Genomic DNA, 24,165 nt, shown 5'->3' with positions numbered 1-24,165 from the left:
AACCAAATCGTATAATTTGAAATGGCAGATGAAGATGCCCCATGTTAATCAAATGCACAAGCGGGACTGCGTAATAAAGGATCTGATTTCAAAGGGAGTAACATTTTATGCTCCTTCATTTGAAAACACTTGAAGGCTGTAATGTTTTTCAAATGTTTTACCCTTTTTGATACATTAAGCCATTTGCGAATTGACGTTATGTTTTAGGCACCTTTGGAATTTTTTTGCTGACCTCTCTCATCTTTACATTTTAGGGGTTTCGACAGAAAAGACAGTATTCCTATCTTACTCCCGAACTGTATGACATTTATACCGTGTTATCGTGAGCATGGTATTCCTGCCAAGGAACAAGTTCAAATCATGTACCTATATATCCACTTGTCAGGTGCTTAGACAGACATACAGGTCAGCAAAGTATATATTACTCTTAAATGTAGATAAACTCATATTTGCACAGGAATTTAAACACTTCCACTGCAGTGAATGAATAATTTATGTACATTTGTTTGTTGACTTTTTTTAGAGCAAGCTATTCAATGCATGTATACTTATAGTATCAATGTCGGTAGTTTATATTAAGCACATTTGACAAGAATATGTATTCTGCGAACAGTTATCGCCGCGCAACGTCAGTATCACACGTGCGCCGTTCTGGCCAATTACAATTCCAGTATTTTTCCCCAAGGTATTTGACAACAATAAAGAACAGCAAAAGACAATTCTTCACGGTAAGTAACATAAGAGAAAAAATAAAGATAAAGTTATGAACCATATGAACATTTTTTAACTTAGTAAACAAAAAACAATTCCAACCTCCCTACCCTAAATTTTAAAGAGGTGTAATCGGAACCACAACATTTTTTTATTTGGCCTTATACCAAGTCCAACTTGTGCTTGATGTGCGAGGTGTATAATGGGATTACGTAATGATATTTAAACCCGATGTCCGTATACGCCTTGAAGAATAAGTGTTTCAGTTATATCACAAGGGAAGAAACCCAAGATCACTAATGATTGGATGTCAGCTGCCTGTATAAAACACAAGGAACGCAGAATTTCTATTGCACAATATGTTTGCTTCAAAATCATCACTCTTGGACTGCTCCAAATCGTTTAGCTTTTTAAATTCATCTAAACGCAGGTTACAATTGAAACTAGATAATCCCAATGCACAAGTATTTTCCAGATTTGAAACAAGCTCTATATCTGTTGAAAGGTCTCATTGCATTGCATTTAACTTTTGTTTATATATTTCACTTATATAATACACTTGCAATCCCACGTGTATATAAAGTCGTTCCAAAGTAATTGTAACAATTGCTGTGCAGATACAATTACGTGTACTGGTTTTCCCTTTTAGCAAAGGTTACATTGCATCAGATTCCAATAACAGAATTTAAACCCTGATGCAATTAAGCTGATGAATGTGCTTTGTTCTGGATCATTCTCCATTTCAAATAGAATTACTCGGAATCTAAACACAGACATTCAGTAGCAGAGCGGCTTGGTACCATCATGTCAGAGTTATTTATGTACATGTAGGTAAGTCTGACAACATTCATCCCCAGGGGAGTCTACGCAAAAATTGGGGTCAAACTCTTGCAGTGCAAGCCGTCATGATCAATGTTGTATATCTGCTGGTCTGCAGTAACAGAGAATATAGGTCGAATTATGTTCCAACCGAATTCATCATTCCATCATGGAATTAAGATTAATCTCTTCACGGAAAATCGAACCTGAGCATCACATGTTATAGGGTATCGTTGATATTTGTTTATGGACATATTGGGGCATTTTAGGCCAAGTAGTAATTGATAGTTCCTTTCAAAATGTCATGTATTGTCAGTTATTATTATGGTACGGTGTGATGTTCGGGTGATCCTAACTGATAAGAGAAGTATACTCTGTGATCACGTGTCTGTGTTCTAATGGAATGACTATTTGAGTTTTAGGCTGGGCCTGGATTTTATCGGGAAAAAATATGCCAGACAATTCCATAAAAATAATCACGCTTGAGACAATGGGAAAAAGGGAATTGTCAGCCTGAAAAAAATCTAATTGATAAGATATGGAGTCTCAATTCAAATTCCCAGTTGCCTTCTTTCTTATTTCAATGCGAAGTTTCGTTTTTTCAAGCTTGATCTATGTTCTGTAAGAATAAATAAATCCAGAAGTTATCTCGTTCTTTTTTTATCTTACAGCTTCAACAACTTATAGGAACCGATACTCAAAGTGTGTATTTCACCTTGTTTGCTCCTAAGGAATTAGCTCCTGATGAACTCCTACTAACCGATGTCTTACAGAACATATTGGACTGATGTAATGTTACGTCATGAATTGTTCGCATGCTATCAACCATTGGTCCGTTTGGTCAAAGTGCAAAAGATACATGTCATTATATGATGTAAAATATCAAAGAACTACTTCCTTCTGGACGGCGCTTTCGATTACCTTCACTCAAAACAAACAGAGCTCTACAGTCTTTCATACCATCCAGTATTCGTGAATGCAACAAACTTAATGTCTTGAATCATCATCATGTGATAACTACTAGAATTATTCAACCTCTTTACCTATGTGGTTAATTATATTGACTCACGTCAGTTTTATTATGTATATGTGTGTAACCAGCATTCACTTTGTGCATGTAATTCGTGTGTATATTTTTGTGAATTGACTTTATCTTCATTTTGCAAAAAGAATCCGGGATAATAAAGTTATATCTTGTGATAACAGCAGGTATTTGCTAAAAAGGTAAGTATATCCTGATGACCATTAGGAGGCAGTAATGCCACGAAACAGACAGAAGTTATTAATAAGTGCATGTTTCATCATATAACCTTACAAAAATGGACACGTGACCAAACCATGATAAATGAAATTAGAAAAACTCACACGTTACGCGATGTATTATGTAAACCAAAAACATATGGTAAAACATATTTCGTCTTTTTGCAGACATTAGCAATAAAGCCGTGTCCCAAAGTGTGCCAGCTTCTTGCAAACACATGCAAACAAGTCTTCTTGTTTCTCATCCCCAAGTGAGACACAACTGGAGCATTTTACTGAACCCAACGACTCTTCGTTTTTGTCAATAGCTGATGGAAACTAACGATTCCGTTATACAAATACATTCAAAGGCTGTCATCCTCACATGGGACATTATGGGTGTTTGCATGAACGATACTGAGCTTTGAAGGGCTTGCATAAATATCAGTTACACACGTCAGCTCAGAAAGATTGAAAAAGGACTGCTGTCTACTTCAGAACTCAAATGTGATATTTTTCTTAACTCTTCCAGTTGACTACAAAGGGATTTGTATCATGCAAACATTTAAAAGTACGTCGACATAATAAATGTTTAGGCGTAACGGTTAGTATTACAATTCGGTTCTTAGTTTGTGGAGACAATGCCGAGCACCATTCCAATAGGGATGACAAGACTTTATGGATGATCAACTTCTACATTTTGACAATGGCGACGTTTTGGTATAGATTCTTATACCGTTTTCAAGCATATGGGGGAATGAAGGTGTACACCAGTTTATATACAAGATAAGATAAAGAGAACACAATAACAAGGGTGGAAAAACAAAGCATAAAGTAAGTTATATGATGAGCTACAATAACTATGATGTGCTATGATTATTGGAGCTCATCATGTAACTTACTTTATGCTTTTTTTTCCACCCTTGTTATTGTTATCTCTTTATCTTATAAATAAATAAAGAAGTTGATCATCCATAAAGTCTTGTCATCCCTATACCACCAACTTCTAGAATGCCACTAAAACAAATCACCATTCCAATGCCAGACCAGCATCACTTTGGAAATTCTTATAGCATTCAACCCACGTGACGCGTAGGATATTTATAACCGAATACTATCTGAAGCGGCGTTATGAGCAGCTCACTCACTTCATGTCCTTCTGTAAACTGCCTTCTGCCTACCACTACATGCAGGTATTGCTTGACAATGTCCTTTCCACGACACAAAATCTCCGTCAAGGGAAACACAAAAGAACTAAAACCATATCAAAACACTAATGGCTACAAGACAGGCTGGACGTCCTCAAGGGAGGTGTTCTATGGTTGACGTTCTCCATCATTTAAATGACATTACAATATCCGCTGTTTCAGGCAGTGTTTTATGTTAAACAATGGTATTGCATACTGGCAGAGGACCGACACTTCCCAGTGCTACAAGGTTTAACCCTCCTGGGGGTAATGTTATTATTTATGAGCCAGCCATAACAAATATAAAATGACCTCGTGGTATCTTTTGGAACCTTATTTGGATTAGTAATTATATTATCAAAAAAAGTGTCTGAAAGAAGAAATTCCCAAACCCTTCGGCCTGTTTCTTGTCATCCATCAATACGTTCCCTCGAGAATGCGTACGAGCGACAGGAACCTTCTTCACATGGAAAACTCAGTATGGTTTCGTTTTTGTGTTTAAGAATGTGCATATATTCAACGTAGGATCTTGCACTGACAATATTTTCTGATCGTATGGATAACTACAAAATGTTGTGTTCAACGTGAGTGTGATAACGTATCTTCTTGACATTTAAACATTATATGTATCTTTTATGTTCGTTGTTGTCCGCGTTTCATTGTTGTCCTTTCTGGTAATGTGCCCATCACCCCGAAATTCCAGGTTTGATTCCAGAATTTGGTACAATGTATCAAAATATACCCACTCATATTTCATATTCAGCTTTAAACATCACGATCTGACCACAATGACCACTAGCTAAATGAAACAAATGAAAGCGATCTCAACCGGAGTGTGTGAGTTTCATCTTCCTTTAAAATATATTTCAGCTATATAAGTGAGTGTCGACGGAAAGTCAAAACTGGCACAGGTTTTCGACAAAACCCGGACATTGGTTAGACTGGCGGACGCTTTACGCACATGGATACCCGACTACCAACGAGAAAGTGAAAAGTTTGATGTTATTACCGCCTCGTACCCGACTACCAACGAGAAAGTGAATAGTTTCATGTTATTTCCGCCTCGTACCTCTCTACCGACGAGAACGTGAATAGTTTCATGTTATTGACAGCCTCGTACCCGACTATTAACCAGAAGGTGAATAGTTTGATGTTATTGACCGCCTTGTACCCGACTACGAACAAGAAAGTGAAAAGTTTGATGATATGGAATGCATCGTACCCGACTACCGACGAGAAAGTGAATAGTGTTGATGTTATTGACCGCCTTGTACCCGACTACGAACAAGAAAGTGAAAAGTTTGATGATATGGAATGCATCGTACCCGACTACCGACGAGAAAGTGAATAGTGTTGATGTTATTGACCGCCTTGTACCCGACTACGAACAAGAAAGTGAAAAGTTTGATGATATGGAATGCCTCGTACCCGACTACCAACTAGAAGGTGAATATTTTGACGTTATTTACCGCCCCATATCCGCCAACCGAGGCGAAAGTGAACATTTGAAGATATTGACCGCCTCGTACCCGACTACCAACGAGAAAGTGAATAGTTTGATGTTATTTACCGCCTCATCAGATATGTCTGTTTAATCATAGCGTGGTGATTAATGACAGGTTTAACGTGAAAAAAAGCTTCTCGGTCACTGGCATTTGCAAACGTGACAAAGGTGGCTTAAATTAGTCATTATGTCACTGCAACAGATCTGAACAGCCTGAGTTAAAGTCATCCCCATAATTCCGATGAGACTTTAGATAAAAGTAATGGCCAATAATAAGCAGGATACAGGCTCCAAATAACATCAACCAATCGATTATTCCTTTTAAGTCAGAACAGGTGACTCTTTAATATTTCGAACAAAACGGAACTAATAAAGTATCTCTTTATAGTTGTAATATTTGAAGATACATAAAACACATGAAGAATATTTTCTTGAAAGTCCAGATTTCCGATATCACGTTTCCTCTCTATTCTAAATTGCCACGGGCTCAAAATTAGATTAATCCCCGAGCAGTATTTAAATCAATACCATCGTCGAAACTCTATGGAAAAATCCCATTATCCACATTGGAGCAATTGCTTACGCTACAGCGAAGCTCGCTCCTACATGCACTCAAAAACTAAGTCGACAAGTCTTCGTTCTGAAGTTTAATCAGAAAGGTTTGTTCCGAATGAAATTGAGCGTAACTTTACAATCTTGTGAAATAAATCACTCTTGATACTTCAATTTAGCCTTTTTAAATTGCAATAAATTAAATAAGGTCGTAAAAAAGCGAATGTGAAAAATAATATTCCACTACTCCAATCACTGGCTGAAGATAAATCTGAAGGATTTACGGATTCTTGCTACAAAATGGGCTGACCAAGGCATCTGTTGTGAAGCAAATACCAGTTGTCGTCGATGATGAAAACTCTGACAGACAGTACATCGATATTTGAGAATCGATACAACCATTGCTTGTGTTTCTGAAGTGGGAATTGGAAATGTGTCATTTTCGTGAGCTTTAATGTTGATTAACCTCACTACAGCCATCTGAATCCGCCCACCCATCGCCCCCACCCAGCGGCCCACGTGCTGCTACGTCCAAGCCTTCCCCCAACACCCCAAACTATTCTTAAACACATTTACATCGATTGCCAATATATCGCGAAAGAACTGAGTTGGCACTTTTTACAGCCTTGGTACATTTCGATTAAAGCGGATTCGTCAAACTCAAGGGCTGCAACCACAGCTAATTTCACCCAGTGGGCATGCCGGAAACAAGTGTGTTAATAGGACCTGGTTTAGACAAACGGTGGTTAAGGCCTTCTGTTTTATACTTGTGTCTGTCTGCAAATAGATATGTCAGACCTTGGGGCTGTGTGCCATTATACATCTCTTGAAGTGCTCATACATCAATCACTAAAATCATCCCCTGTGTATTACGTCAGATTCTACCCTTATTTCTAAGAGACTGTTGTCCATCCGTCCCAATTTATATTTTGCTGTAGCTGATGTTATGGGCCTGAACGCATGGGACATGTTTGTGTCACCTCAAGATGGCGCTTGCTTTTAAATGTGTTTGTTCTTGGATCATTTTTCCAGGAGCATTAGTCTTTGCCAGGCTGAAATTATTTCTTGGTGTATGCCTCTATGAGGAAATGTGAAGTATATAATATGTAGAAATTACTCCTGTTCCCATTACATAGATTTCAGCAAGGAACATCTAATTGCATGTACTTGGTTACATTCCCATCCTAATATTATGTGCAGACGTGCAAGTAGCTCCCTGTCTAGAGGCTGACTGTCCGATTTAACGTCAGATACATGCTATACCGAGGGGGTCGATCGCCTTAGCTGCTTTCCGACTGTCTCGCTACCACTATAAATCATACTCTTATATTGTATTCAGTGTTGTTAGACTCTGAACGAAAGTAAATGGAATCTAACTGATCCCTCTTGATGTAAAAATGAAGCGTTATTTCCTCACAATTGTCAAGATTCTTCTCAGAATGTATAATTTCTCCGATAAGTCCACACAGCAATACTTTACGAATCATGACTGTGATTATGTTTCTTGGTTTGTAAACATAAGACCCGTTTCAGTACAATTGTACAGCCTGGACTAAGACAAGCTACACTTTCGTCCTACGTTTCCTTGACATTCCTTGAAACAATTGAAACTCTCAAGTATGTGTTAAACCAAACTCACTCACTCATCAAGAATCATCATTACGTTGTCTTCACAATGTCTCTCAGTCGTGTATACACGAAACAGACGGTAGTTACGTAAGTTAATAGATTATGTCAGGAAATAACGTTACAGCTATTCATCTCAAGTTAAACAAAGAACGAGGCGCCATCATGCGGCCAGACCTTTGTTACAGCTGCCTCCTGTTAGTAATGTTTGAGATGTTAAGGGGGCTGTACGTGACTAATAACTCATGTCATCCAGTTAGCTCCCAAAGTGGAGATATCACGCTGAATGTCAAGGATGAAACCACTCGCTGCTATGCACAAATACAGTAATGTAATTCGCGTCAGAACATATTTAATAATTGCACATGACACTAAAAGCCTCATCAAAGGCTATAAATTAATTAGCTTTTCAGTTACATTATCTCATCCAGCCCTCTGAGTACTCTGGATAGCTTTCTTATAATTTCTAAATACGTTGTAAGTGACTGCTGTTTGAAGGATGTGTCCCGTTCCACAGTACACAGTTATGAAAGAAGGACTTAAAATAGCGTCCTCATGTATTCAATTACAAGTCGTTGTGCCTAATCCTTTGTCTCATCGGTATGACAAAGCGGAAAGTTTCCCAAGGCTTCTTATCCTCTTTGACCGATATCAAAGAAGGGCGATCTGACCGTTGTTTCAGCTTCTGACAATTAGGTTTCTTATAAATCATTTGTGAAAGAAGAGTTCGTTTTACGTTTTGAACTGTCACAGAAAAATAATTGTTTTCTAAATGTGTTTTGATTGCTGCATTAGGGACGTGGCTCTTCATTTTTGTATTCCAAACTTTATTGATTCTGTCATTTTTAACCTGGCATGTCATGCACCAGTATGATCAAGGCATCAGTATACCTAATTTCAAGTACATGTTTTTCGTCGTTTTCCTAATCTATCAATTGTAACTGAGATCATAATATCTTTTAATTTTCTTACTGCATCGACGTTGATGTATTTAGCTTGTCATGCTTCAATTAACTTACTTCATCTCGTGTCACACATCGTTATCCTATGTTTTGTCATCTCTTAAATTCGTTTTTCAATGTCAGTGTCATAGAGTGTGCTTTGGAGTTGCAATGTGTGTCATGTTAACTCAAATCATTTCTCAAAATGCGTCGTATTTCGTTTTCACTTTAACTTTTTCAGTGTTTTCTTAATTGCCTTTGCCGTTTAGATTTATGTCCCAGTACATGCTCTGAACTTGTGTTATTATCCAGGTGTGTATATAAAATACGTTAGTAACCAAGCGTTTTGTTAAGTTCAATCATTATTGAAACATGATTTCTATTAAGGCTAAAATACAAACGCAAATATGTTAAATTATGTTTTAAAAACAGAGAGGCGAAGATAGAAATACCAACATTCATATCCCTCATATACGTAGGGGGAATGAAGGTAAACGTACTGTATCCATTTTGTAATGTACATAGTATACGGTAATCAAGCTCTAATAATCATATGAAATATATGGCCCATTACACTGAAAGAACGAAATATTTCATTTGAAGGTAAATATCCTTCACGAAGTAGACAATTCCAAAATGGCGTATATCATCGTCTCGTCGCTTCCTTAAAGCCTTCCGATCTATCCAATCACATTAGAGTTGATCTAACCGACATGATAAACGTATTCAGTTTTACGTTAGCAAATCGCTTAATATGCAATGTATATAGCTGATGATGAACACTATGTAGTCATCACTTCATACCGAATAGATTGCCAAGTGTCGTTCATTTTATGTCATGGTAAGCCATTAGTCTGGATCACAGATACCTCGACGGTAATGTTATTTCGAAGGTCAAAACACAAAGGGATAAATTTAAAATGTCTGGAAACAAAATACAGACGCGGACAATTAATACCATATGTCAAAACATTCATTCTGATATCAAAGGTCGTTAAGCCTGAAACGTTAGCTGGGTTATAAATGGCCTCTTCACGTTTCCATACATCGAGGTGCGGTATTTTTGAAAACAGTTTCCTTCGATTTTATATTCGCCCCATTTCCTTCTATTAATCTATGAAAGAACGCCTCATGAATTTGCAAATACGGCTTGACAAGGCAAAGAAAGAGAAAAAATGCATGTAAGAGTTGCGAGGTTGAATATAGAGCCAACATACCTCTCCAGGCGTACCACTTCCGATTCCTCGATGACACGAACTGGAATCAAAACCTTCAGCAAACATTATGGACCATACGCTGAAGCTTTGTTGATCATCTTCTCCGATTTATAATTCCAAGAATATGATAGAAAATCTTTCGTTGAACCACATGGTCGAGAAGGCGCCAGGCAAGCTCATGAGCATAGAAATGTGTATTGCCACTTATCCTGAGCGGCGTGGAGTACACAAGATTGCCCTGTCTCTCTACAAGTATCATGCTTAGGCTCTGCGCAGTATCACATATGTGACTGTAGCTACTGCCTAGTGTTACGCCCAGCGCCGACTGCACAAACTTTCGTGCACCTCTCGTTTACACGCCCTTCTGTTTGTTGATGGGTTCCTCAATGGATGCGAGATCGATCACTCACGTGGTGGCACATAACAAAGATCGTTAAACCTTCGTCGTGATCACTACAAAAGCCAACTTGATTCCATCGTGGTGCTGCTACTATTCAACAGTACTCTCAACACTATTGCTTTTGAGATTCTTGGATGTTCTTATATTGGACTTTACTAGAAACAAGCGATAGAAGACCAGAGGTGAGTACATGCCTTAAGGTCGGTTGTTTTTAGTGCCTTCTTGAGTAACGTCTCGTGTCTTAAGCACATGTCTGTGTCCAGTCACCGCTGATGCGTAACCTGCTGCATACGATTGTGTGCACATATCTTACCCACTGCTGGAACTTTTACAAACATTACAATGTAAACAGGTTGCATGATTAGGAGTGGGGTGAGTTAACGCAATTGGCTCATTGCAGATCATGTACAAGAGCTATCGCGGAGACTGGACAGCCAGGCCTATATACCAGAAATACAGGATCGAGGTTTTTTACACAGGAGCTTCTACAAATATGATTAAGAACTCAGATGGGAGACATGTAGGATATAGTTTGGTGCCGCTTTGTCAATATTTCAATATGGGTTCAGGGAACACTTGATCAATTCGACCGTGGCTGTCTGACGCATCTTGTATTCTGCGGTCTCTAGAACCGCTGTTAGCTGACGAACCATTGTTTTGAGGAATTCCTGGCAATTATTGTTGTCTCTGTGCCAGATGTAAGAACGACGTGCTTCTTCAAATCCTTGTTTGGTTGAACGAGACGGGGAAGCTTGATAATTGAAGTTACAACCAAGAAGTCAGATGTGTCACTCTCTCTCGCTGTACAGACAGCGAGTATGGGCTATATGGAGACCGCTTATTCCGACGGTCAGACAAGCTTGAAATCGATCTTCTGTATTCTCTCCACAATATATCTATTAAGAACAAGCTTCAGTTTTATACGGTCACTGCTCTGTTCACCGCCATAAGGCGTACATGCTAATGTAAATATTGGATCTTACGTTGACAGTTATCTCAATTTGAAAGTATTAAACTCGAGGGGAAGGGTAATTTAACATTCGCTTGTTGTTGAATTAAAATTAACTTTACATTAATGATTTGACTTCTTTAAATATTAGACTACAGCCACGTGTTGGGTAATACAAGGGGGATAACTCTGTTGGGAATTCCGTTTCAACGCAACGCCTTGTCAGAATTCGACACGGGTTTACAATCTGCTTTCTTGTGTGTGTGTGTGTGCATGAGTCCTCGCTCAAGACGGCAGTAACTAGTGTACCAAACATGTGGTTATCCTAATCATTAGATAAAAACAGTTCTTTGTACGCAGAAAAAAGGAGGTACAATACTTCCGAGGGTTATTTCCCAGAGCACACTCAACACACGCTTCTATGATAGAAATATATTGATTTGTCAGGGATGTGGCTTCTTGTTGGGCATTATATCTCAGTATGCTCGTCTGAGGAAGAAGAAGAAATGTTCGTCTTAATACGTGGTTGATGCGTGCATATGGTACACATGCTGAACCGACTCGGAGCAAGCTCGGTATTAACATTATCAACATAGTGCTACATTCTTCATGAATATGGCCTATAGGTTGCACAAATTAAACGCTGAGGGCGTATACAATATTCGTCACATCTGTACTCACAGAATGTTTTTATGTCAGCTCCACATGCAAAAAGTGTTTTCTTACAAAGTAGTATCCATTGTGTTAAGGGAGTTATTTCTTCGTTTGAACACATGCCACAAATATATATGTGAATATACGCGTTTTCCGTCAGTACGTTAGGTAATTGTGTCAAGGTTCATCCAAGTTCATTTTGTTTGCTTCTGATAAACGCATAACAAGATAACCTGTTAAGATGCCCCTTCGTTTAACGATCCGATACTGTTATTGGTGTAACATTCAACGATGGGCTTATAGCGTTATCGATGTGCCAATCAGGGCAAGGAAACAAGGAAAGCCTTTGATTAGTGGCCGAAATATGATGCCCTCCAATTCACTCCAATGAAATTGCCATAATTTCCTTTGATGTGTTTTTGGAGTATTGAAATACGTTTACTACCGAATTCACGTACGTCTCCGATATTTATGCTACATCAATGTCGAGTGCAGAGTCAAACACATTAATTTTTATGTATGACTGAGTCACGTCTCGAGACACAGATAAAAACACTGACTTCAAGATGCATCAATTATTTTTCAACAATCATCTAACGCTACAGCAGCTATGTCTTATAGAAAATGAAAACCTGAACATTAATATTGTTATCTTTGTGGCAGTTATGAATGAATTCCCCAAATTGACTAAGCTGCCATTTTCTGATTAAGTGATCTTGTTCTTCGGGCTGGTCATTTGTGCTGCCTTGTCAACCCACCTGCAGCTGCATGGATAACATGGCTAGGACTAAGAACAGGTTTTCAACATGCATTATTCTTAGCGGGATATGCATGTAGGATCCAGGGTACTTATTGCAGCATAATATTCATTAAACGCTGTACCCGGAAGCACCGAGCTCGTTAAACAAAACATGATTAAAACTGGCGCTCGGGGATGGTTGGTTATGGATTATGTATTCCCATTATTTCAAGACCTTAGATCCTGGCTGGTGGGGACATTTTAGCAGACATTATCGATGGCCTATTCCAAACGACAGGGGCGCCCCAGTCATCAATCACTCCTGCAGCAGGTGAACGTTTTCAAACACAAACCTTCACCATATGCCATGTACTTTTACTCATTAACTTGCACATTGTTGTGTTTATTCAGTTTTACGGATTAGATGGTCAATCAAATATTTTATGGTCATTGTGGAAGAACACAATGTTCTTGGAGAGATGTCTTTCAAAGCTCAAATGGAAATGAAGAAAAAACACAAAAATAGTTAATGTCATAATATTTAGAACTATTACAATGCGATGACAGTTTAAACCAACACTTAAGAGACATAAATGGTTGTTCATATACATAAACTTGAATTCTAATTCAACTTAGTATGTGGCACGACTTCTGATTGATCAATGCTATAAATTTCTGACCGTATAATCAGCATATACGGTCGCAATTTGAAAACCTATTCACCAAAACCTTTGAATGTACCCTTACACTATTGGGGTAACGCTGTTTTTTCGGGCATTGTCATTTGCAGAAGCCCTGGGTCAGTTTAACTCCCCTATTCCGCTAAAATGGATGGAATGTGTGTTAAAAAAGACAAAACAGTATCATAAATTTAATTGTTAGTTCAAACAACTTACTCGCAACGGGCTGTTGACCCAACAGTGTTAGATCATGAAACAAGAAGTATGACGTCATTAGGGAGCGTGACGTCACCTGCTGTGACGTCATTTGACAACAGAACAGATAGTGGCCAGTAGTTGAGGAATCACCGGGCTATTATCATTTGCAGCGGCCCGCTCATTTCTGATAACTATAGGGCGGTTTCATGATAATTCCGTCCATTTTAGCTATAACACTATAATTTATTCATCATTAGTCAGTGTGCACATAATAAACGTGTTGAAGTTTGAAAGGGAACTACTTTTAATGGCGATGGTGTAAGTTCAAGGAGTGATATGATTTACCTTTGACCTAGAAACACTTTGACCTGGTTTAAATAATGAATTTCTGTCACGAAAAAACAGCGTAAAACGAGTTGAATTAGAATTGGCTATATAACCACCGGTATACGTCCCCAATTCGTCAAACACAGTACAGTTATCCCCTAATTTTAAAGCACTCACTTATACAACATCCATTGGTAAACAACGCTGAGAACACTTGATCCACGAATTCTTCACAGTAAACAATAATGACGTTAAACGCGATTTCTGTTCTTTGCCATTTGGACTCTATTGCCATATAATATTAGAATTACTGCCAATAATGATTGAGGACATGAGCCGCACTGTGCATACAAATACTATAGTCAACTACAGAAAGATAAGAATAAGACAGTTTTAATATTTTGTCAGATGTAATTATATTATTGCTTCAATAATATTTAAATTATTCATGTTCACGTTCATGTATTGTGGGAAAATGTCCCAGTAGCCCTTGTGTTAATGATGTTTTGTTGACCTCTGTGAATAATTTAAATGTTGTAATTATTAATGCTTTCTAATTCAATAAATCTATGCCTAACCCGAAAATGTGAAGCATCTCGTTTTTGGATAACCCTACTGGATGACTGATCAAACAGGATATTGTATCGGTTACAGTCGTATGTGCCTTTTAAAGACAATGTTGCATCTGGTCAATGTGGCTAACTTGTCCAAGAAAGTGTTGTATCTGTTGAAGTATTGTGGACTTATTAAAGATGGTGTCGTATCTAAAGTATTTGCTTTCTGGGCATAGAAGGTATTGGATATGGTGGCAGGGGTACTGAATCATTAGTCATAGAAAGTGGTGCCTCTGAGGATGTACTGGCTCACAGATAAAAGAAACTCTTGCATCTACTGACATGTGCTGACTGGGAATAGAAAGCATTGCATTTGGTGATAGGACATTTCAATAACTATTTACAGAAAGTGATTCATCTGAGGCTGTATTGGCTCACAGATAAAAGAGACTCTTGCATCTATTGACATGTGCTCACTGGGAATAGAAAGCATTGCATATGGTGATAGGACATTTCAATAACTATTTACAGAAAGTGATTCATCTGAGGATGTACTGGCTCACAGATAAAAGAAACTCTTGCATCTACTGACATGTGCTGACTGGGAATAGAAAGCATTGCATATGGTGATAGGACATTTCAATAACTATTCACAGAAAGTGATTCGTCTGAGGATGTACTGGCTCACAGATAAAAGAAACTCTTGCATCTACTGACATGTGCTGACTGGGAATAGAAAGCATTGCATATGGTGATAGGACATTTCAATAACTATTCACAGAAAGTGATTCATCTGAGGATGTATTGGCTCACAGATAAAAGAGACTATTGCATCTACTGACATGTGCTATTGAAGTTCTTGCTGACATGGCAAAACAATGCTACATCTGCTGAGTATTGGCTTACTGGTTAAAGAAAGTGTTGTATCTGTGAAAATATCGGCTTACTGGTCAAAAATGTTTTGCTTCCACAAAGTACCCACTCAAAAGAAAGTGCTACATCCGTTGAACTATTTCTGACAGGCCAAAGGAAGTTCTATATCTGTTGGATTTTGGCTGACTGGTCAAAGGAAGTTCTACATCGGTTGGGTATTGGCTGACTGGTCAAAGGGAGTTCTACATCTGTTGGGTATTGGCTGACTTGTCAAAGGGAGTTCTACATCTGTTGGGTATTGGCTGACTGGTCAAAGGGAGTTCTACATCTGTTGGGTATTGGCTGACTGGTCAAAAGGAGTTCTACATCTGTTGGGTATTGGCTGACTGGTCAAAAGGAGTTCTACATCTGTTGGGAATTGGCTGACTGGTCAAATGAAGCTCTACATCTGTTGGGTATTGGCTGACTGGTCAAAGGAAGTTCTACATCTGTTGGGTATTGGCTGACTGGTCAAAGGAAGTTCTACATCTGTTGGGTATTGGCTGACTGGTCAAAGGGAGTTCTACATCTGTTGGGTATTGGCTGACTGGTCAAAGGGAGTTCTACAACTGTTGGGTATTGGCTGACTGGTCAAAGGAAGTTCTACAATCTGTTCAAACTATTAAAGAGAATGTTGCATCTATTGAAGCATTAGCTCACAACTCAAAAAGCGTGTAGCATGTGTTGGGGTTTGTACAGATTTGTTGTAGTATGCGTTGATTGGCTGAAGAAAATATTGCATGTTTTGAGGTATGTTGCGTTCCCTTAAGGACTGGTATTAGCTTCCTTTCAAAGAAAGTGTCCATCTGTTTACGTATCTACTGATTGACCCGTGGCAGGAATTCATCTTATCTTGACGTAGGGACGACTAACCCAATCAGGTGGTCTGACACATGCCAATGGCGCAGATCGATGATCATAGTGTTGATCACTGGATTGTATGGTCCAAATTCGATTATTTACAAACCGCCGCAATACATATGGAATATTGCTGAGTGTGGCGTTAAACAACTATCAATCAATCAATGTGTTGACTGGTTGGTTGTACAAAGTAGTCAAGCTTGTTTGTTTCCAGTCCAACTGTCCCCTGTTTCTGTAACCCTCCTAATCGTTCATGGCAATTATTGTTTATCCAACTCTAACTCAACTCAAACTAGGGTGGATTTATACGTTATTTCTTCACGAACACCTGTCACGTTAAAACGAATTAATTTTGGTATCAACGGCCGAGGAATATAAATCCCAGACGTCACCATCATACAGTGAATAAAATCGTTTCACGGCATTTGCGTGCAAATAAATCTGCCAGGACTCGGTACGGGTAAACCAAAGGTCGAGCATCGACCATGGACGATGCATTATCACATATCTGACAAGCCTTGATCCTCCCAAGTGGACAGTCGGTCCTATAGATATTGAATAAACGCTATAAACGCTCAGATACGTGGACCTTTCAAAACACGAACCCCTTTGTGGTCAATAAAACTAAGAATTTATTCACGGTCGATAATCTGTCGTGGCAGGCATGGCAGGATGTGAGCACATCTTCAGCCACATGTCATGTATCAGTACAATTATAGTGGGTCCGTGGAATAACCTAGTTGTTACAGCCCTTGCTCTTTGAAATCTTGTAAGAGCTGGGTTCGAGTCTGTCCATGGAACAATCATTTGTCCACCTCATTCTTCGTTCCCTACAGTGATGTTCCTGGAAAATTACTCAAAGAGGTATAAATGGTATTCTTTCACTCATTCACAGCAGGAGAAATGTCTTAAAGGTGTTCGCTGGTCAAATGTTCCCCCGTGTTCCTCCTGACTTAGTTCATGTGCTCCTTGTCGCCGGATTTCGAAGTTCAGTCTCTTATCAACGTATAATCAGAAACTATCAACTAATGGTGTGCTGTGTTTGTCATACACGGATACACAGAAGGTACATACCAAGTAGTTATGTCCATAAACGGAGAGATCCTAGCGTCGAGTAATGTCAATCAAATCATAGCTGTAACTTCAGTGTACATGCGATAACTGGATTGGGCAGTATGAATTGATGCAAGGGATATGTGTCACTGTGCTCAGTGAAAGATAGGAAGCTGGAGAAGAGATGTGCGTGTATGTGTATGTATCAATTACTGTGTGTGTGTGTGTGTGTGAGAGAGAGAGAGAGAGAGGGGGGGGGAGGGAGAGAGAATGCATGTGACCGGGGATAAAAAGGAGGTTTGAGAGGGAAATGAAAGACAGTGAGGAACAGTCTGGGAGAAAGAGAGACACCTGAAGCATGATTCTCTTCGACTCCCCAAAATGAGAATTGACTCCCACAAAATTGAGAATATACGAGTAATTCATTGCAAAGTAACAAATGGATTCTAGCTATCTGATCATTTATCCGAGTGTTCCAATAAACATCAAACATTTTGGGCGCTGTCAGAGAGAGACAGATCTTGAAAAGTAAGCCTTTCAAACTGAATGACACGCAGATCAACTAGCCTTTCACAATAAGGAATGTAGTACTACTTTGGGCAATATTGAATGCAAGTTACACTCTAAACGTCAGCTAAGCCTTTGAACGGCATTTAGAAGTGATACACAAAACACGAGAGGATTTGTGAAAACCCTTAAGGACACTATATCTATTGAAGAGTATATCTCCAAGTACACCAACAGTATCCAAAAATTTAAAAGTAAATGGCCGAAAGTACTGCAACAATAAATTGCTTTGTTTATTGTGAAAATGAACCTACCCCTACTGTCATGAAACAGTGTGAAAATGTGCAATACCTGTAAAATGGCTGAAATGAATAAAATTTAAAAAAATTAAAAACACGAGAGGATATATACATGTCAACTTCTTTATTATTAGGATCACAACGTTTCGGAGTATTTCCTTACTCCTTCGTCAGGTGAAGGTGAATTACCTAAGCCAACCAATGTATTCACCTGATGAAGGAGTAAGAACATACTCCGAAACGTCGTGTTCCTCACAGGAAAATAGTTGACATCCACAAATTCTCACCTTTTATATTATAACGTAGTTGTACCGTTATCTCAAAGCATCACGTCACTGTGTTATATCGTTTAATGACATGGTCATGGTACGTTTGAAATTTGATACAAATTGAGACATATGGTGTCTCTTTAGACAAGTGACTTTATTCTTTTGTTCATCCAGCGATACACTTGGACCTGTGAGGATGAGGTAGTATTGTATCCGTTAACCTTAGAGATCCTGACAAATCAGCTCAACTTGTATACTCTCCAATGATCTGAAAATGAATATCTAGTGCAAACAGGTCCATTGACGGGGATAATGTTATCGTATTAAGAATGCACCTCATGAACCATTCTAACATTTCTGAACTAGAACCAGTATTAATGTAGGGCTTTGGAAATTCATGCAAGAAGAAGGCGTTCAATGTTCTGCGGGGCTTTTCAGACAGTAAACATGCTTGTTTTATATGTGTCTTTATTTGATATACAACATATACAAAGTTCTTAGATCAAATAATTGAAGTCGTGATGCTTAATGTATAATGGTTATGTTATTCAATGCCTTGACATTGGGTACAACGAGAATAGTTTCATGTGGGCAGCCAGACCTTTGATGCCGGCTGGCTGGGACAAAACATGTTCATTCCAATAATGGTTCCTCTTTTTCAGTCTGTGCATTCTACCAATGATACCATCTCTCACTCCATAACCCGCTCGAAAGACAATCAGCAGGCTCATCTCTTTTGGAACATGTTGAGGTATTCGCTCGACAGCATACACAGTGAGATTATTGCATTGACGCTGTGATACCAATTTGTAACTTAGGTCTTTCTGGCTATATCTGAATGACTGAGGGTTGAAGCTTGAAATCACCAAGTTGGTCTTAGTATGATGACTTTTGGCAGCTCCGTATTTTGTGTTTCAATATATTCCAACTATTATGGCATTCGTATATTTAAAAGAAACTAGTATTTACCCGAAACTGACTTGCGTCTGGGAAGGGTTAATAGGTTTGAAAGGCATTTCAACTTCATGCAAGCCGGCATCGCGGAGACCTCTTTCGAGTACATTACTCATACTATTTACACGCTATTTCAATTATATCAGGCAGAAAATTTGTAAAGCCCATGTGTCTTGACACAGTTATCTTGAACCTATTATTATCTACACATGTCTTTGTTTAATCTCTATACAACTCATGTAATCTCAAGGAAAGAGAAACAGTAATTGGTTGAGATGAACGAGATAGGTAATAGTCTGGTGTTTCTTGGAACATGCCAATTCCACGTATACCATTATTTTGTGTGTGCCAGAAAGGGGTATTTATATATTATTAGATGTTTACCTCTAACTCTAAGCGTGTTTACGAGATGATAACTCATTTTGTAATTCTCAGAATACAACCCTCGTTCCACGTAAATCACTCCAAACCCTAGCACAAGCGGCAGCAGGCTTTAGCCAATTGTCACCCTCGGTTCCCAAAGGAGCCAAGAGGTGTAATTTAGATTCATTGTTAAGTTCCAGGTAGTATTTCAAAGATTAATAGCCTCAGCACTTTTCATGATCATTAGAAATCTCTTGCGATTTGTTCCTTGCATTTATGCTTTTATGGCGAAACAATTGGGCTCCCAAGGGAAAATACTTAGATATCAAATCGAGCACATGGTAAAACAGAATAATGAATCGTTCTGAGATACTCAGTAATACAGGGACGTACAACCCAAGTCTGTCATTATTTTCTGTAATAGTTCCTGGCAGTGCTTTTTACACATATCGCTCTTATTTTAATTATTGATATCGCAAACTGTTTAGGAGAGGTACAAGAACAGTCATTAAACAAAGTAAAGAGGTTGGCACTTTTGTCCAATAAAAGGACCAATTTGTTTTTGAATACTCACACTCTATCGTTTAGGTATTTCAATTTCTTGGCGATACCCTCACGCAAGGTTTAGACACTATTTTTTCCGGTCGTAGAATTGGTTCCCTGGAGACTCTATTAATAGCTAGCTTGAAAGCTAAATAATCTATTTCCACTACCTCATTCTAACGAATGTCTTACTGACAAAGGAATGTGCACATATACCAGAAATCAATATTTGGGATGTTTCCAGTACCGTACAAAAAGACATATTTATCATAAATATATTATTCTCTTTTCCAAAGTAAAATTGCGTCTGTTTACTCGCCTTGTAGCTTTTTTATACTATCCGAACAAAGACCCTTCGTCCAAGTTGTTATAATCATCACCTTGTGTCTCAAGAAATATCGATAACTTACTGGCTTGTCTGCAAAGCCAATGCTGATAGCTTAACTACTTTACAGGAGTTCTTTCAGAAGCGAAACCGCTTTACAGTTGGCCTTTTGTGGCCTGTTCAGAGTTAATTACTCTGCTACCATGTATGAAGTTACTGGTAGGAGAAGCGCAGAGGCATGCATTTTTCACATGTTAATTGTTTGGGTTCGCGTGATCGCAGATCACAAACATTGAAAGTAGCATGTACAGGCCATGATAGTCATTCAAGTTTAATATCAACGTCAGTGAAGGGTTGGGGCTTTTTAAAGCCAAAGTTTTTAAGTCTGGGCCTATCCTCTTTTTATGACATTATAGCATGAAACAGGAAGAATAATGTCAGTCGTGAAAGTTTTATACACATGGGCAGACAATGTGGCTAAAAGGTTCTACATCCTCTTGTCGTTGCCACTAGTTACGTTCACATCGGAGTCTTTGACTTATACGTAACTCACATGCAATACCTTCTTACTATATACAGTGGTAACATGTCAGTAGATTCATGGATCTCGTTTCAGCAGTCTTTATGACAATATCAACTACTGGCATATTTTGTATAAAGGTAAATGAACGGTTATGTGGTTCTAATCTGGCTGTGGCTTCAGATGAATTGACAAACAAGGGTCAGTGTTACTGATGGAAGCGGGTCATCTTAGTTTGCATGAGAGCCAGATGTAGATGGATATAACGAAATGGTACCGACACAATGAGTGAAAACGGGATTCGAACTCGCTTTCATATGGTTCATGTTCTCCTGCTCCTTTTTTACATGAGTCTTGATATGATACGCATGCTATTGATCAATCCTTACCCGCTCATGGCTCGATGAAGTATTGGTTACTACATTTGAGTTACATTTTAGCGGCATTTAGAAGTTGTTATGGATGACCAAGATATTTTATGGATTTAAGCTTCTTTTTCTTTCCCCACAGAACGTTTCGGGATCATTACAGATCACTTCACCTGATGAAGGGATCTGTAATGATCCCGAAACGTGTGGGAAAGAATACAGACGCTTAAATCCATAAAGTATATTGGTACATTTGAGTTGTTAGTGGACGTGTGTTATCTACATGCACTTGATATGTGTTAATGTCAGTTTTCCTGAAACATGCAATGTATATGATAAATGATGCAGTAATTGATAGGGAATAGAGTTTGTAGTGGATCACTATCATACAAGGTCAACAAAGGCTGTGATTACTTGATGTAATGGCACAAAGTATTTGTGCCGTAAGTTTCCATTTGAGCATACATACAGACACTCACACATACCCGCACACAGACACACACATGCATGCCCCCCCACACACACACACACATGCATGAACACACACAGACACACATATACAAACTCACAAAAGTAGACACACACATACATGCCCACACAAGTAGACACACACATAAACCCACACATACAATCCCCCACAATTTGACACACACATACATGCCCACACAAGTAGACACACATACAAACCCACACAAGTAGACACACATATACATTCCCGCACATAGACTCACACATACATGAACACACACATACATGAACACACACAAGTAGACACACACATACATGCCCCCACACACAGACACACACATGCATGAACACACACATAGACACACACATGCATGCCCACACAAGTAGACACACATATACATGCCCCACACACAGACACACACATGCATGAACACACACATAGACACACACATACATGCCTACACAGACAGATGTACACATGCATGCCCCACGCACAGACACACACATGCATGTACACACACATGCAAACCCGCACACAGACAGACACGTACATAAATGCCCCCACACACAGACACACATGCATGAACACACACATAGACACACACATGCAAATCCACACATGTAGACACACATGCCCGATGTAATGAATGTCCGGATATCTCGTTCTAACAGCAAAGTCTAGCTTGATTCGAGATTTATGGGGTTTAACTGTAAATATGAAAATATTTTAATGACTAAGTTATGAATAAAATTAACCAATAGTGAAAGATATATGAGGTCGTGTAATTAAAGGAGAACAAGGAAATCAGTATAGGGTGTACGATCTCCCGCTTCCTTGTCAATACCAAGACAGATGGATGAGAGTGTATAGCTATTGCATTGAAACGCTTGCATTTCTCGACATACAATGTCATGCTATACAAATGATGATAAATGTGTGGGTATGTACACTTCAGAGTCTGCATGTCTGGACGGTCGGTCACCTGGCGTTGATAACGAATGACTATACAATTGCCATATAGGAGTCTCCCGACAGACAATACAATGTTATATTAATGTTGATGAATGTTTAGTCATAGCGCATCTCATGGTTTGTATGTCCAGATAGTCAGTTACATGTCATTGCTAACCAATGATCATACCATTGTCAGACTCGCCTGATAGACAGTGTCTTGATACATTAACATTGATGAATGAATAGACAGGTTGATACCAGTGAATACAACAAGCACTGACATAGTTGTACTCATTGAGATTGGCAGGTCATATCAATGGCATCAATTAGTGTGACAGAGGAGAAAATGTGCATCCTGACAGGATATGTCATGACAGATTGGTGCTCGGTGTGGTGAACTACTCAATCAGAACTAGTTCTGTCAATACAGCAATTGCTTCTCATATTCAAAGTATGTGTACATTTACATTTGCAACAGTGACACTAATCTTAGGGTTGTGACGCTATGCAAGATTGTATTTTAAGTCATGTCAGGATCAGGGTCAAAGTCTATCGACTGCCATTGTGGACTCCCATATTGCTGATATATGCATTGATGTGTCTGACTGACTGACTGAGTTTGGTTTTACGCCGCTTTTAGCAATATTCCAGCAACATCACGGCGGGGGACACCAGAAATGGGCTTCACACATTGTACCCATGTGGGGATTCGAACCCGGGTCTTCGGCGTGACGAGCCAACGCTTTAACCATTAGGCTACCCCACCGCCCCATACATTGATGTGACTAACAGAGTTAGTGTAACGCACTCGAACACAGAATGAATAAGTAATATGTTGGTATAACGAATACATGTTGGACAGACAGACAGACAGACATATTTATTTGTATATGTGGCCCTGAGGCCAATAGTACATGTGTACAATAATAGCAGTGCATTTATGCGCAACCTGTAAATACGCGAGTTATAGGAACATCAATAAATCCATAAACACCCATTCACAATTTACATTTTTTCGAATACATGTTGGTAATTATAATGACCCCAGAACGGAGGTGTATCTCATGATCATATCTGACTCTACTTAAGAACAGAATTTAATAATAAGTTCATAGTATACTTTATATTATACGTTTAGTATACCAGTATACTTTGACGAATTTTGAAAGAATATGGGATTATTCAAAATGTTACATATATGAAGTTCACCATCATGGTTATATTTGATTCTGAAGAGTAACAATACATTGGATAGTATACACACTATGTATTGCTCTATTCATTTAAGGTTACACTGTATTCAAGTTATGTTTGTGGGCATATGAAATCTACTAAGAATTATTTCAAACTACATGATTAAATACCTCGCACCCAAGCAATGTGACCTGGATTTCGAATGTCGACAGGAGCTGCTGCATTTAAACTATTAAGGCTGGGAACAATCACTTAAAACACTTGCACATTTTGCTAC

At 38.7% G+C, this 24,165-nt stretch overlaps 1 long non-coding RNA gene across 1 annotated transcript in view; it reads left to right on the top strand.

The window, feature by feature from the left end:
- Window positions 1-10,310: 10,310 nt before the first annotated feature.
- LOC124280772 overlaps window positions 10,311-24,165 on the top strand; it is a 181,967-nt gene continuing 168,112 nt past the window's right edge. Inside the window, exon 1 of the long non-coding RNA XR_006899765.1 lies at window positions 10,311-10,378. This is a non-coding gene — a long non-coding RNA (uncharacterized LOC124280772). The remainder of the gene's footprint in view (window positions 10,379-24,165) is intronic.

This window comes from Haliotis rubra, unplaced genomic scaffold, assembly GCF_003918875.1.
Source record: "Haliotis rubra isolate DU_JTF1 unplaced genomic scaffold, ASM391887v1 Scf273, whole genome shotgun sequence".
NCBI lineage: Eukaryota > Metazoa > Mollusca > Gastropoda > Lepetellida > Haliotidae > Haliotis > Haliotis rubra.
This window is presented reverse-complemented; position numbering and strand designations above follow the sequence as displayed.